We start from the raw sequence: 17,344 nt of genomic DNA, 5'->3' as shown, positions 1-17,344 counted from the left end.
ACTTATGAGAAAAGAAAGCTGTGAGTGAAGTACAAGGTAGTATTTCGTTCTTTGATTTTTCCATGCTTAGAAAGGATTGTTCCACCACACACTTCATTGTCGTTTTTGTACTGTTAAACTCATTTATGTTTGCAGATTTATTTCAGTTTATAGGAGTAGGTTAGGTAACAAATTACACCATCATTAGGGGCCAAAAGGATCAAGGAAAAAACTATCAAAAACCTTATTTTGGTGTTGAAGACCATAACTCTGAAAAGTTAAAAAATTGATGGTCAGAGCTTCAAAACTGAACCAAACCAAGCAAAACCTTCAGAAAGGGAATAGAAATACTTGCTAAAAACAGACTATGCAAAAAATTCCCAATTTGTCTGTCCAACGTGGATCGCGATCCATGTACCTTTTTAGTCAAAAGTGCTAAATCTATTTTCCTTGCTTAGAACAGGCTCTCAGGCATCAAAACCTTGAGTTTGGTCAAAAATAGAGTGCTAAAAGATCACTAAAATCAAGACATTTGGTTGAGTAGAGCAAAACCTTGGAAATTGAGGAAAATAAGGAAACACTTAACTTTTACTCGTCCAAATTCAAAAAGGGAAGAGAATTGGGATCAACTAGAAGTAGGCAACCAACAGAACCAAAATTCATGACCAGATGCTTCCAAACATGGATCGCGATCCATGTTCTAGGTGGACATCTGGCAGTCAAATTTGACCAGTGCATCCCTGATTACTAAGGGAACAAATTTTCAAAAAGGAGGCATAGACAAAAAGTGAAAAAACCTCATCAAAACACCAAAAAAGGAGTTTCTTGTAAAATACCGCAAAACAGACACAAAAAATCTTGCTTTTGACTTGGAAAAAGTTAATCAAATCCAAAAAGATTTGGGGAATAGCATCACCAGACCTTTTGCCACAAACTCACAAAGTATTAGTCCAAAATCTTGCCAAACATGGATTGCGATCCATGTACCTTTTTGAAATTTTGAGCTGATATTGGGCAAGTAGAAAAGTGATAACATTTGAAGCACTTTCCCAAGGGACCCATATTAAAAAAGTTCAAAAAGAGGGCAAAAGGGGCAAAAATCAGATCAAGGGGGAAATCACTGGAACAAACCCTAAAACTGACTTTTGGTTGACCTAAAAAACTCCAAAACATTCAAAAACCATATAGCCAGCATGAGAAGGCCAAGGACTATCTGTGGGTCAAGTTTTAGTGCATTCTAATACTAAGGTACATGGATCGCGATCCATGTTCCCCTAACACATTTTGATACCAAACTTGAACCATAGCTAGAGGGCATCATAGAGAGTCTAGTGGTCCTTTCAAAATTGAAATTGGATGCAAAAAACCATACCAAAAGCCCAAAACTGGTAGGAACTCTGGCAAAGTGACAGAATTGACCTAGCTTCTAATCCAGAGGTTCATTTCTAAAAACATTTGATACCATAAGACTTCCTAATCATGTTGAACCTGACGGTATCAAGAAAAATCCATTTTCTTTCAAACATGGATCACAATCCATGTTCCTTTGAGTCAGAACAGAAGCAAAATTTCACCACACAAAGAGCTAGTCCACAGGACCTTGGTGGCTCCTTCAAAATTGAAATTGGACCTAAATTGTTGATGTTGTGTGAGGAATTGCGCACTACTGAAAAACCTAGCTAAATTTTGTCGATTAAAAGCTAGGACTAACAAGAACGACTGTAAGCTCATAGCTATCAAGCAATTTTTGACAGGTTGCAGGTACTAGAGGATATTACCCAGCAAGTAAGATCAAATAGGGGATTCAAACTAGCTAATGAGATAACCCGGTTGGATTCTACAATACCAATTCTTCATGAATTTGCGATCAAGAAGATTGTACCAGAATAGGAATCCCAGCATCTTTGACTAAGGGAGAAATCACTCAATAGAAGAAAGCGTGAATCAGAGACCACTTCCGCCTTCAGAACCCATTTTAGAGGTGAGCTTCTCTGACATTTTGTCAAAAATATCATAGAGCCTCATGACTGAGGATTCTAACAAGTCGAACCCTAAGGGAACAACTTCAATGGGGGCAGGTCCTTCTCAACCTGCATCTAATGTAAAATTGTTGTATTTGAAGTTTCAATTTGAAAATGCGCTTAAGGCCAAAATCTATAAGGATGGAATGGACCGCTACTATGTTAAAATGAAAAATTTGTCGAGTGAGTTCAGAGATCTTGTAGATGGTGATTATGATGGGGATAGGTATTTTGATAGAGGGAATGATGTACCTCGTGGTTCACAACCCCTTTATTGTGGATAAATGGGGGATGACTGGCACCAAGGACAAGGTAGATTATGAGCTGGCCGATGAGCCACCCAAAATGGAGAAGCAAAACACGGTGCTCAGACGCACCAATGAGACAGAGCACCTTAACATAGACAACACATATGTGGGGATATATAAGTTTGATAATGGAGAACAAACACTCTATTACAGCTGTGACAAACCTCGCATCAAGGAACTCATTGACCATAAAAACCTGTATGTTTTCACGTACACGAAGGGGAGAAGTATTCAGTTGGTCACAATAGACAAGTATGGCCAAAAGTACTCTCCAATGGATTGTAAGGAATTAAAGAGATATACATATTTTGGGGACCATTCCACCAATACTATATAAATCCGAAAGAGGTGAAAACCACGACTACTCACACAAGACCTGAGACTGAACATGTGAGCCCAGTGAGAACTAGGGTGGAGGAGTCTTTTGGAAATGAACGAGTGCCAAACACAGGTCCTTTAGGATCAACAGTGTTTAGGGCTTCTATGAACACACATAGGGGCAGTTCTATCACTTACACCACTAGAATCCCTCCGACTATTACACGAGATTGACTTGACGAACGTATAGAGGATAGGATACCACTGGTAGTACCAAGAGGAGATTATGAACCTAGAGAATCCACACCATGAGCACCATGTGTTGTCAAAATGGTTGTGGAGGCCACATGTATGCGACCATCTCAAGTGGCAAAATGCGTACCCAAAAAGTATAGTGGATCAAGAGATTTGTATGTCCATGTTTTGATCTTCAAACAAATGTTGAGAGCAGAACAGATAGCTGATTTCCATACTCAATATGAAGTTTTTGGTTTGACGTTAGAAGGGACTGATTTAACCTGGTTCCAATTGTTGAGCTGTTTGGAATTCCCAAGTATTGAGCAACTTCTCCGCCGAGAGTTCGCTAAGGAATTCTCGAAGAGGGGAATCAAGCATAACACTGTTGCCCAGATTTATGCATTTAGGCAAAAGGAGAAATAGAAAGTGAAGGAAGCATCACTTTTTTTCAAGCATTATATAGAAAGATGCCCTGCTCAAGAACTACCTCAGGATGAGAGACTATCAGTCCTTTTCATAGAAGGATTGCAAAATGACACGCTTCTCCACCATCTGTACGACCATGCTATGAATGAGGTGGTGATCATTGGGCAAGGATTTGTCCAAAAAAAGGACAACGGGTTAATTTTTTTGGGTTTTGTGATGGATGTACCACTAATTATCTCATTCCACACTGTCCAAAAAACCCTGACAACAAAGGGAAAGCAACCATGAACAAGATGGGGATTGTGCCAAGCTCAAATGGATAAAAAATAGAACCAAACATTTCAATAAACGCAATAACTAAAGCTCAAGTACATGAGGCTATAAGGAATGCCCCAGCCAGTCAAATCGAGTTAGAAATTTGTCTGTCCGAACCCCTAGGAAATCCTAGAAGGCGAAACGAGACAAGATGAAAGCCAAAAGAGAAAAAGAAAAAACGGCTTTGGAAACCAAATTTATGCAAACAGAGGAACAATTGAAAAGGGAAAGAGACCTTAAGGGAAAGAGCGGGATAAAAAAACCATCGGTTATACCATATGGAGGATTTGTCTTGGTAGACAAGGTTTTTGAACCTTTGGACGCAATTTTAAAAGCTTACGATGCAAGGCTAAAGCCTAATCAAACCCAAGAGGATAGGTGGTTAACGTACCCTCATCCAAGCTATGAAAAGGAGAGGCTAAAGATGTGCAAGGAGCTCATCCAAGCCGCTCAAGCGCTTATGGACCCGCCAATTTTGACTGCTCCAAAAACTGAGGTATTAATCCGAGAAAAAATTCAAGAGTTAGAGGGGCGAGGAATTGAAAAAGAAGACCAACTAGATTCTATAAACGAAACACCATTGGATATGAGGGTGGCAACCAAAACAACAGATGGAATGTATTCACAAGCACCACTGCCCATTTCGAAAGTAGAAGAACAATGGCCTCAAGAGCTATGGGAACATATCAGGAATAGAAAAGATGGAAGTACTACGCTTCTGTCAACTCCTATCACAGAGATCCACTTGGAGCATGAGCTCTACCCAAATGACATTCGATCACTGTATGGTGATGTAGGTACAGCAAACCAAAACTCTTCATGAGTTGATGTCATCCCCTATCCATTGTACGCTAACTCTATCAAAGTTACTGTAAATCAGACCGCATCTTTGGGAGGAGGTCTGAAAATTTTAGAAAAAAAAAGGGCTGATAATTCCACCACCCAAGGCTTCTCCAAAAACACTGCAAACACAAGCCTCAAAACAAACTAAACATTAGCCAGTACCAGTGAACAAGGTAGGGGATTATTGTGAAGGTGAAGAAGGGAATAGTACCATGTCGATGGAGTACAAAGAGGTTAAGTCAATAGCAATATTGGATAGTGGGGTTGGAATAGCCATAGCTACGAAAGCAATGTGGCAAAAATGGGGGAAACCTGCTCTTCGAAAGACTAGAATGAAACTTCAACTAGCAGATGGGTATCTGGAAAGACCAATTGGCATCTTGGAGTAGATTGTGGTAATCTATTGCCGAATTGCATATGAACACACGTTCTCTATTATGAATTTGGACAAGAGCAGCAATTTCGACATCATATTGGGCAGACCATTCATGCGTCAGCTCAAAATGGTACAAGATTGAGGTTACGACTATATCCATCTAAAGAGCAAGGATGTCATTACGAAAATTAATGTCATAGATCATAGCTATAGAGATGTAGAATGAAACCCAAGAGAATATCTGAACTCCACAACTGACCAAGAAGAAGGAATACTGGCTTGGTTGCAAAAAAAAGCTCACCATTGGATAGGAGAAGCTTCCGAAGGGTGGAAGTTTAAAAAGGGAAGATTGCATTCATGATAGAACTACACAAGACTGAGGCATATATACCAGAGCCTTTTCTAGAAGAGATGTTTGAACCTTTTGGATGGCAACAAGATACTAGCCACTCTTGATGTTTGTGTAAACGAAGTGACCCTCACCAAATTCTGCGATGAGGAAGGATATGATATCATTCCATTCCAGATGATGAGGAAGGATATGATATCATTCCATTCCAGATGATGGGTGTCAGCCTAGATCCAAAATTAGAATGGGAAGTCCCTGACGAGGAGGGGTTTGCCGAGTGTCGATGCATAGTGGATGAAATCTCAGTAAGAGACCTGGACCAAACGGACGAAGAAGATTTTCAAGACTCGACTGATAAGCTATTAGAGGGACAACGCAAACGACGAGCTGTCTAGTAGCTCAAGTCAGAACATCAAATGGAAGGATCGACGGGTAATCTACTATGATTTTCCAAACCAAAATCCTCGAAGACAATGCAAATATCGAGATAAATGTAAAAACAATTGAAACAAGTCCAACGAAGACTCAATACCTCTATTAATCGATAAAACGTAGTACTTAAGGTTAGTAGAAGCAACTGATTGCCTCACATACGAGATATCAAAGAGGTACATGAAACCTGACTCAACCAAAACAAAACAAAACAAAACAAAAAAGAGCAAGTCCGAAAAATCGATGAAGTTATCCAAAATGGAGCGCAAAATTAAATACAATGAACTGAAACGAGCTTTCAAGACGTTTGGATAACAAAAATGGAAAGTGATGAGGAATCAAACGATGATAAATTCAATGCACCTTCCCACTATAAAAAGTATACTATTCAAAATAGAATAATCGTGGTGCAAAAACCCAAATGACATCCCAAAGAACTAGGAACTTCGTATAATGGGCTTGAAAAAGCCAAATGTATCAACTCAGTAGAACCAGGCGAGGAGCCTAAATCGGCATACATCACCATGGACCTCACTAAAGAAGGAGAGCGACTTCTAGTCGATATGCTTAGACAATACAATGATGTCAGCACACGATACCCCTTAAGAGTGATGCCAGACCACACAGACAACACCCTTACACATACAATCAGACTTTTTCCAAGAAAATTAAGGAAGACATAGACAAACTGAAAGATGCTGAGTTTATCTAGGAGATTGAACACACAGATTGGGTGTCCCCTATTGTGGTAGTACCCAAAAAGAATGGAAAACTGCATGTCTGTGTAAACCTCAAACAGGTAAATATAGCCACCATCAAGGATAACTATCCACTGCCAATAACGGATCATGTTATTGAGAGGGTAGCGGGGAAAGAGGCCTATAGTTTTCTGGATGGGTTCTCAAGCTAAAATCAGTTGACAATTAAAGCAAAAGATCAGCATAAGACAACTTTTGCAACAGATTGGGGTATATTTGCCTACAGGGTAATGCCTTTCGGCCTGACAAATGTCCCTGCTACCTTCCAAAGACTAATGTCCCTGCTACCTTCCAAAGACTAATGAGTCATGCATTCAAGGAATATCTCAGACTAATGAGTCATGCATTCAAGGAATATCTCAGACTAATGAGTCATGCATTCAAGGAATATCTCAGAAATTTTTTAGAGATATACATGGATGATCTTTGTGTTCATTATCATCGAAGAAGTGACCACATAACTCATCTAGGAAAAGTCTTCGAAAAGTGCAGAACGTATTGTATTTACTTAAACCCTGAAAAATGTGTCTTCACGGTAAGAAAAGGTAAAATTTTGGGCCACATTGTGTCCAAAAATAGAATTTCCACTGATCAAGAGAAGGTACAAATAATTGGCACACTACTAAGACCAACGAAGATGAAGAAAGTGCAGGCATTTATGGGGCATTGTGGGTACTACAGGCTTTTCATATATATGTATGTTGTAATAGCTAAGTCGCTGTACGCCTTCATTGCTAAGTTTGAATGGACAGAAGAATGCAAGCAAGATTTCCATAAATTGAAGCAACAACTAATTTCTGCTCCAATTCTGCAAGCCCCTGACTAGAGAAAAATCTTTCACGTTCATGTTGATGCATCAGCCTATGCCATAGGGTGCATACTAGCCCAACCAGGAGAGAAGAAAATGGATTTCCCCATTTGTTACTCTAGCCAACAGCTAAACAATGGAGAGAAAAACTATACCACTATGGAAAGAGAAGGTTTGGGAATAATATATGCTGTCAAAAACTTTAGACACTACCTTTTTGCAAACAAGTATGTTTTCTTTGTGGATCACCCAGCACTGCTATATCTAGTAAACAAACCTTGCAACACTGGAAGAATTGTTCGTTGGATTATACTATTGCTTGAGTTTGACTTCACAGTAGTCGTAGAAAAGGAGACTACACACACACACACGAGCAGATCATCTTTCACGACTATTTCATGGGGAAGCACCTGAGGGTATCAATGATGATCTTCCCAATTCGTATCCATTTAACATCGAAATGGTTCCAAGATGGAGCGAAGAGGTCATTCCTCTACTCACAATCGGGTCATTACAGGCAGAAAGACAACCATCAATTATACATCAAACACAAAATCTCCAGCTTTTAGCAGGACGATTGTACAAACACGGTAGAGATGGGATATTGAGACTATGTGTACATCCTGAAGAATCCACCTACTACCTCAAACAGGCTCATATACAAAATATGGGGTTCGCAATGGAGAAATGCAGATAGGCCAACGGCTAGAGAGACTGGGAGTCTACTGGCCAAACATGGCACACAATATCCATACATATGTAAAATCATGTGATAGCTATACAAAACAACCTCTAGTGGAGCATGCCACCCTGTTTTGAGTAGTACAAGCACTCAAATGGAGTACTCACATAGCTGAGTACTTAAAAAACAAGACCTTCCCAGAGGGATGGTGCAAGGCAAGAATGAAAACTATAGAAGAAGAGGTCAGACACTATTTGCTTATTGCCAACCAACTGTATAGGCGAAGAAAAGACAAACAACTACGGTTGTATGCTACGAAAAGCAAATATTGCGTTATCTTAGAACAAGCACACTCAAGACAGCCAGGGGGAGATTTCTCTGCTGATAAAACGGCAAAGCTCGTGCTACACTTAGGCATATGGTGGCCAACCCTATTTATGGATGTAGAGACCTATGTCAAATGATGTGATGAATGTCAATGCACAAAACCACCCCTACAGAGAGATGAAATTCCACTCAAGCTAATGACGGGGATACATACTTTTGCCAAATACGGCATTGACTTCATTGGTCACATCATACCTCTGAGATACAGGTCACATGCACAATACATCATAGTAGCAACAGACTACATGACAAAATGGATAGAATCAAGGAAAACCCAAAAAAATGATGCGCGAACTATAGCTCAGTTCCTTTTTGAACACATTTTTACAAGATATGGTCTACCCATAGAAATAGTGAGCGATAGGGGAACACAGCTTTTAAACGACGTCATTGAGAGACTCCTTGATGAATTCATGGTGGTACATTGCAAATCAGCACCCTATCACCAGCAAGCTAATGGGCAAGCAGAGAGTACCAACAAAATCTTATGCACTGTACTCACCAAAATATTCAGTGACTCAAGAAATGATTGGGATCAAAAGCTACACACAGCATTATGGGCCTATAGAGTAGCTTTTAAAACTTCCATCAGGACGATGCCCTTTAACCTGGTGTTCGAGATTGATGCGATCCTACCCATGGAATTCTTAATCAAAACTCTACGAGTGGGAACACAATTAGCATGGACGGGCCATTAGCTATCAGAGAGACTAGACACCCTGGAACTATTAGATGAAACCCGACTTAAAGTGATAGATGGGATATATGCTCAAAAAAACAAATGAAGGCTTTCCACGATCAACATGTGATTAGCAAGGAGTTCTAAAAAGGGGATTATGTTTTAATGTATACCCTCAAACAACACTCCAAAAAACTCAAAAAGCGAGGGATGGGGCCTTTTGTAATACATGATATATCACAAAGCAGCACCATCAAGCTTGCAACATTAGCAAGTGAGGAGATGCCTAATTGGACGAGTGGATGTAGATTAAAGAAATATCTTCTTCCACTGACACCAAAAGAACTCGAAACAATACATGCAGCAGCTCAGCGCAGAAGGCAAACACATGACATTCAGGAACAGGTACAACAGGAAGCCAAAATCATAATATTAAAGCTCAAGGAGCAAGCAAACTTTTAGAGAAAATCACAACAGAATGAATGTATTGATACTACTCCGATCGAATCCAGGACGACTCATTCTAGGAAGGGGGGAAAACTGCGACACAATTATCATTTGTATATATTATTATCATATTATTTATTTTCTTTTCTTTTCTTTTTCTTTGAAACAAGTTTTTCAGAGCCTTATAAACTCTTAGCCGGCATAATCATGAGCCATACCGACACCATCTAATACCAGGTTAAGAATATGTATGAGAGGTTACACAAATTTTGGCTAATTTTTGGCCAACTAATAATAATTGTAAATAAATCTCTTTTACAAAAAAGCAAAAAACGACAGATAATCAACAAAAATTGATAAGTCGAGCCAGGAAAGTCGGAATTGACTTTTGAAAGCAAACGCCAAAACTTCAAAGCAAGGACTTCGAACATGGAAAATATGAAAAGATTCGGCACAAGTTAGAATTTGAGCCAACTTCTAAAGGATCAAAACTGCAGATCGAACGCCATTTGTCAACCGAATGTCAGAATGAAGAACAGTTCGAACTGCAGGTGATATGAACAACAAGGTATGATCAATGGAGGTAAGTATGAATGGGACATTCCGGGTAGACTAGGAATATATAGTCAAATGGGGCAACATTAGCTCATTTGCATTCAGAGGGAGAGAGAGAGAGAGAGAGAGAGAGAGAGAGAGAGAGAGAGAGAGAGAGCCACAGAAGCATAGAGTTTTTGGATCTGTTTCTGTCCGCTGCGGCCACCTCGGTAGCTCTTACTACACCGGATTCGATAGGTATGATCATTAACGTTACCAAAACATGTGTGTGTGCCCCATACTACATCAACATTGCCAAAACAACAGATTAGAGCAGTACAAAGTCACCAAATCTGCAAACTAACAAGGACATTGGGGAATTTCAAAACTCATCAAAAACCAAAAACCTTTCATTAGTAGACCCCAAATAGTTGGCAAAATCAAGCAGGACAAAAACAACAGCCAAAGGTGTTGGAACATGGATGGCGATCCATGTTCCTCAAACCCTAAAATCAGAGAGATTTGTACAGGAGCACCCATAGGTGGCCAGGAACAAACTCCTATAGCTGGAATTTCAACATGCATCCCAACATGGATCGCGATCCATGTTCCTTTTTGCCAAAATCAGGGCAAGAGTGGCTCACTAGTTGGGGAATGCAAAAATATGATTGGAGCTGCAAAAATAATCATAAAAATTGCTCTTAAGATCATCAAATCCTCCTGGTTTGCGACCTTCAGTCTGCAAATGGTCTTTTGGTCATTTTCAAAGGGAAAAGGGGAGGCTTCCAATAAAAAATCGGGGAGGGGACAAATGGTAGGATACCAGCAAAATTTATGAAGTAGAACTAAAAGCAGAGTTCTTGAGAAGTTTCCAAATTACTGCTTAAGCCAGTCGGGAGACTTCACACTCTCCTTGAGGCTTGTCAACAAGGAAATCTAACTTAAGGATGTTTGTAGGATTTAAAAAAAGCAAAAGATTACTTACAAAATGGTGAAATTTTCCAGAATCAATTTGTCTCCTCAAATGGATTCAAATTTTGATGGAATTTGATAATGAACCAGGAAAAGCTATGAACTACAGACCCAAATCATTGGGAATCAAGACAATGACACATATCAGGCAAAGCATGTGCCCAAAAATGGTTCCAAAAGACAAATATGGTCAAAACAGAAAAAACATGGCCATAAACTAGAAAATGGGGCAAACTAAGGAAAAACATATCCAAATGTGAAAAACTTCCACCAGTGTACTAGGAAGACCTATATGAACATATGTGCAAAGAAACGGTATCAAAATTCCTCCCACATGGATCGCAATCCATGTACCTTTTTGTCCAATCAAAGAAAAACCCATGCCATCTAATCCAGTATGTTCAAAAAAGACAAGCCATGAAGTTTCAAGCCATTTGAATTCTAAAATTCACTTCAAATGCCAAAATTCTTTAAGTCTGCAAAACATTTTCAAATATTGGCCCAAGTGTCAAACCATTGATCCAAATTCCAAAATAATTGGACCAAGGCACCATCTAGATAAACCCTACCAGATGGTATCATCAAAACTTCAAAATGTCGTCCAACATGGATCGCGATCCATGTACCTCCAACCCTAAATCTAGAGAAAATCGCACAGTAGCATCCCCATATGCCCAACAACAACTTCCCCTAGTTAGAATTTCAAAATTCTTTACAACATGAATTGTGATCCATGTTCCTTTTTGCCAAAATTCATCTGTTGCACTATATCCTTGTGCCTATAGTAATCCTAGATGCAATGGTGAAATTTGGTCAAATTTGGGGTAGTTTTGACAAAGTTATTCTCATTTTTCATTTTATGGTCAAGTTGCAACTTTTCAACAGTTCTGATCAAAGGCTAAAACCTATTTTCAATGCTAAAATTAAATGCAGGATGCCTCGAAGGAAAGCTCAAAGGGAGTGGAACGCTGCACCTTATGAGATAACAGATATCTCCTCAAATGAGAAGGCTCATATCACATAACAGGTACTCGAAGCAATACCGGCTAACATCTTCATCGAAAGTTTCAAGCTACAGATGGAGAAATAGTGAATGCCACTATATTCCCACAAAAAATGTGGACACTGCACCAAAATCCACAAGTGCAAGCAGGGGGCAGATGCCTACAATTAGACAGCTTCCTACGATTACCTCCCTGGGGAACGGACTTCAAACGGAGCTCATGAGCTCATAAGTTCAATTCAATACAATGGGGAAGCCACTCTGACTGACAAAGATGGGGCAAGAGTCAAGGTTAAGATCACGGTAGAAATAAATATGAAGCCCTCCACTTGCAGAAAGGGACGCACAATCTATTGCAAAAGACAAAGGCAATAGATAACGACAAAGCTTTCATGAAGCAAAGAGGCCATAAGCTAACATATCAAGATTTGATATACTCGAAAACTGCATTGCCGTTGCACCTTATATCACAAAGTGCAGAAGCCACCAAGATATACAGAACCGTTGTTGCACATGGGTGGTAGTAATGGCAATGGGCTTGGCAGAAACAAGAGTGGTCAGCTGCGATTTTGAAAATTACCTCCTCGACAACAATGTCAAAGAAAACCTAAGGGGGAGACAAAAAAGCAAGGCCTACATGAATGCGGGACCAATGCTGACACGCATTGCCTACCAAGCATTAGGGATGACTAATGATCTACAACCCACAGAAGTGCGGATAGATCTGATTCACAAGTCTAAAAGAGCAATAAGACCTGTGTCCGGACCTTCCACCAGGCCGAAACCAAAAGCTAAGCAAACAAGGAAAAGCAAAACATAAGAGATTTTGACAGCAAAAAGACAGAGTCAAATGCTCGGAGTAGCCAGGAAGCTGGGTCCCAACAGAGCACTCCTTTGGAGTACCAGTCTTCAGAAGAGGAGCAAGACAGCCAGTACTCTCTAGGATATACACGATTGAGGAAGAAAATTGCCCACATGGCAGAAGCTATCCCAATTACTCATGCTAGGAGGACAATGGAAGAAGCACAGACATTGAGAGAACGGCTCCGCCAACAAAAGCACAAAGAAAAAAGAACCCAAGGAACATAAGCTGATGATGAAAAAGACTCGAAGAAGAAGAAGAAAATATTCCACTGCTACACAGGCAGATAGCTACTCTGGAAAGGATCAAGCAGCAGAAAAGACAGGAAGCCGAGTAAAAATGAGAGATTGCCAACGCCATGCGGCAACGAATCCATAACGAGCTCAAGAAAAAGATGGAGCTAAGGGAGAAAGAAGAAGCAAAGAAACCATGCGTTGATGATCTTGAATCATTTGATGAATCTACTCAAAGTAAAAAAGAGGATGGTAACTCACAAGGGAAGAAAGAGCAAGACACGCTTGACCAGTAGGGTCAGAAGTTTGATTCTCCCAAGGACACTGGCATCCCTTCAGAGACTACAATAAAAGAGAAAGAAAAAGTGGAAGACCTGTCAAAGCAAGGAGCAGAGAAGAGGAAGTCAAAACAAAAGACAGATTAGGAAAAGGAGGCGACACAACAAAAGCCTACCATTACTTCAGCAGCTTTGGAAGAACTGAAACTGAAAGAAAAAATGACCGATGAGGCTGAAACATCAGATCAAGGTCAACAAAGCCAATGGAAACCAAGGGCACAAGCTGTAATGGAGGAAGGAGAAAAAATGTCAAGTCATTTGACATTAATGCACATTTGGATCAGATCAAGCTCCAGTTTCAATGCCAAAGGGCTCTTTACAACCTGTAGGGGCTGGAATTGGAAGATACTAAAAGAGACGCGTCTAAGGCAGTTGAAGATGCCTTGCAGCTAAAGCAAAGATTATAGGAATTAGAGAAAGCACAGCTCCAAGCCCAATCTGAGTTGCAAAGGGAATAAGAAAATGTAGCCTACTACTACAAGGAGGTGCAACAGTTTAACGAGGCAAACTTCTCACTGCAAGTTGAGAAGCAACGCATGGAGGAGGAACTAACCAAGGAAAGGGAACAAAATGAGAGGATTTTGGTAGCCGTTTGTTGCACCTTATGAAAGAGAAATGGGTTATCATGGTTGTGTTAGTGTGTCAATTACAAGATAGTAGAGAGAGAGAGAGAGAGAGAGAGAGAGAGAGAGAGAGAGAGAAGTCTCACTAATGAAGCAAGAAAATTATAAGTGGATTGATAACAAACTAGAATGCAAATGATGAGTACAAAGTGATTTAGAATGATGGGCAATAAGAGTGGGATGCAAAGTATGTAGCTTAGGATTCTTTTATAAAGTAGGGAGAGAGCATCTGATGTCATAAGCAATGATTTCAAAATGTAGGCTTCCAAAGTACAAAGGGTTTTCACTAGTTGGTGGTATGGATGTATCACACACCCCAAAAAGTCTTCACATGTGTGTCATAGTAGCACCAAGATATTACAAAGAGCATCCTCTCATGGAGAATTTAATAGCAGGGTGTATCAAAGTCAAGTATCCTCCCCAAAAATTGTCAACTGGGTGTAGGATCAAACACATCTCCCTAAAGAATTTAATAGTAGGTTATAAGCCAAAAGTACACCTCTCCTAGAGAATGGTAGGCAACTATGTGAAAGATCAAAATCAAATGGTGCTTGTATGCCTCCGATGTCAAAAGTCCAAATGTGAATGCCTACTACAAATTTTTAAAGTGTTTTTTGTTGTCGGTGTCGACTGCAAAGTGTTGGTATAATTGATTGCTTAATGTTAGTGTTTTTTATGCTTCTTGTCTCCTCAAAGTGTTTCATAAAAGTTGTCAAAGTGAATGCCGATGGTAGCATGGCATATGTGCCAAACTTTGTGGAAATATATGTTAGTGAGGATGGTCTTACCCAAAGTTTGGCATATGTGCCAAACTTTGTGGAAATATATGTTAGTGAGGATGGTCTTACCCAAAACCAGGCAATGTCTAATCCTTGTACAAATATTGTTTTTGTGAAGTAGAATGTGATTGTTCTTTGTATGTATGAAAATGTCAATGCCAAGGTTTTGTGAAAATGCATGGTGTTGGTGCCAATAGGGGTTCTGATAATTTGAGGATTTGATTTTTCATACAAGTCATTGTGTTTTGGGCTATACCTTCCCCTAAAAATCCCCCTTGAAATTTTTTGGTGTCCGGATAAAAGCATACACTTTATTTGTTTGGCCATGAGAATAAGCCTCTTCAGTTGGCCTCAAGCCTTGGAGCACTTGGTGGTTGCTGCTGTGGGAAAGGGTTTTAGCACAGAGAAGTCAAATTTCTTGGAGTGATGAGTTTGTAGAAGCTTCCCCTTGTTACAGTTGGAGGCCTTTAGGTGTATAGCAAGCGCGTTTGGGGCAAAAAGACCATGGGAAGGGGGGTCATGGATAGCCTCCGAGCAGCAAGTAGATAGGGCGGCCAGAGCTGATCCAAGTAGCTGGGTAGGGCACTGGGTTTGGGTCCGCCAACAAAAGGATAGATGTGGCCATACATTTTAGTTCGGTGGCAGTCTTAGGGTGAAAGGTGTCAATCAAAAGCAAGCAGGGCTATAGGGAAAACCCGGTTTGGTCGGACCCGACCACAACCTAGAACTTGGTTAAACTCCACACTTGGGATCTGCCCACAATCTCTTTCAACTATCACAAAAAAATGGCCAATAGGCAAACTAGGAAAAAAGTCAAACAAACACAAAAGAGATGGTTCCCACACAATCAAGCGTGCACACACACACACATACACACCTAAAATAAAAAAGTGATTAACTCCACCAATCTCAGCCAAATCTATAGTTAGGTAGCCATCAAAAAGTTGAGAGCTTAAACGTTATGCAAAACATGCGATTAAGAGCTCTATAAAAAGTTGTCACAAATCACCTTATGCACACATAAATTTCAAAATTCAATGTCAATTGTAATGAGAATAATAATGAGGCAAAGTGAGATAAAATTAGACGCAATGCAGACAATGATTATACATAGAATGCCACTAAAGACCTTTGGAAGTCTTTAATAAAGCTAACCCTAAGGTCTTTAAGCTCCATTAGTTAGCCTTGCTCTTTGACAGACCCTCTCTCATTTGGATCCCTTTAATCTTGGCCCCGTGTTGAGATAGATCCATAAGCAATGTTGATATTCTAACCCTTGTTCCCATTTATTCTCCCACATTAAATGATCAGTTTAATGTGAGAAAACCATTTGGGTTGGTTAGATATTAGATTTTATGACATTATCTCTCTCTTGAAATCATAGTCGTCCTTGACTATGAGGTAAAAGAGATAAAGACTTGGTCCTTAGTCACTATTTCTTAGCGGGTAGAGGATCCCTTTTTACCCTACAACATCATTCCAAGATGGATGACAAAATCCAGCCATGTGTCGTATGTATGCTTCCAGGTCGTGCAATCTGTAGGAATCCATAGCACACCATCCAAAGATCTATTCTCCTCCTGCCATGATGCTAGGGTGGCCATCAACTTACATTCGAAGAAATGCTTGATGCAAGGTAGTAGAGGAAAGTGTCGCAAAACCTTCTGTGAAATTTTTTGTTCGTGGAGATATACTTGATATCTCTCGGAATCACATTTTGGACACTTCTCCATGTCTATGTATTCCCCTCTGAAAAGAATGCAGTCGTTAGGACAAGCGTGAATAGAATTGTAGTCCATCCCCAAGTTTTGCAAGATCTTTCTTGCTTCCTCTCTAGAATCTAGTATCACATTATCAGCTGATAGTATGTTCTCTTTGAACAATCTACACAACGAAAAAAATGCGGTGCACTTGTGTAAGTAGTCTGATATATTATACATTTAGAGGTTTTTATTGAAGTAAACACATTGTAATAGATCACTTGAAAATTGATATGATGCTAGTGTCACTCCATCCAAACTTTGCCTGCATGTTGAGAAGAATCAGGAGTGCCTTCAATCTAGACACACGTGCTCCACCATACAATGGTGTATCGGCTTCACTTTTCATGTCATCATAGATAAGGTATTTTGAATCCATGATCATCTCGATCATTTTATCGATCTCAGGCTCAAACATAGCCTTGTTGGGAATGTGGTCTGCATGATCACCCTTCGAGCTGTCAGAGACTACATCTTGTGTCCTCATGTATGCTGCTTGACCAAAGCGCCTGCGAACACGTCTATTGGGTTGCAAGATTGTTGCATGTTGACCAACGTCAGAGTCCAATGAGTTGTAATTTGCAACAACTCAATCTATGACAGATGGGTTAAACTCACCAAATTCGCTAACGTGCTGCAAAGAAACGCATCTTGTCCATCGCTCAGCATGTTTTCATTGATTACAAGGACATAAGATCCTTGTTGAGAGATAGGCGTTTCAGTTGGACGGCCCCACACCGTCCTCACTACTCATAATGAATGTTAAAATCTTATAACCTGAACATAAATTTAATCTTCTAGAATATCCCAAGCCTGCTTTGCAAATTTCTTTGAACAAATGTGAGTTGTAATATCACGCTTCAAAGACAACACAA

The sequence above is a fragment of the Adiantum capillus-veneris genome, chromosome 29 (assembly GCF_014529385.1).
Source record: "Adiantum capillus-veneris isolate H3 chromosome 29, ASM1452938v2, whole genome shotgun sequence".
NCBI lineage: Eukaryota > Viridiplantae > Streptophyta > Polypodiopsida > Polypodiales > Pteridaceae > Adiantum > Adiantum capillus-veneris.
Note: the sequence above shows the minus strand (reverse complement) of the source record.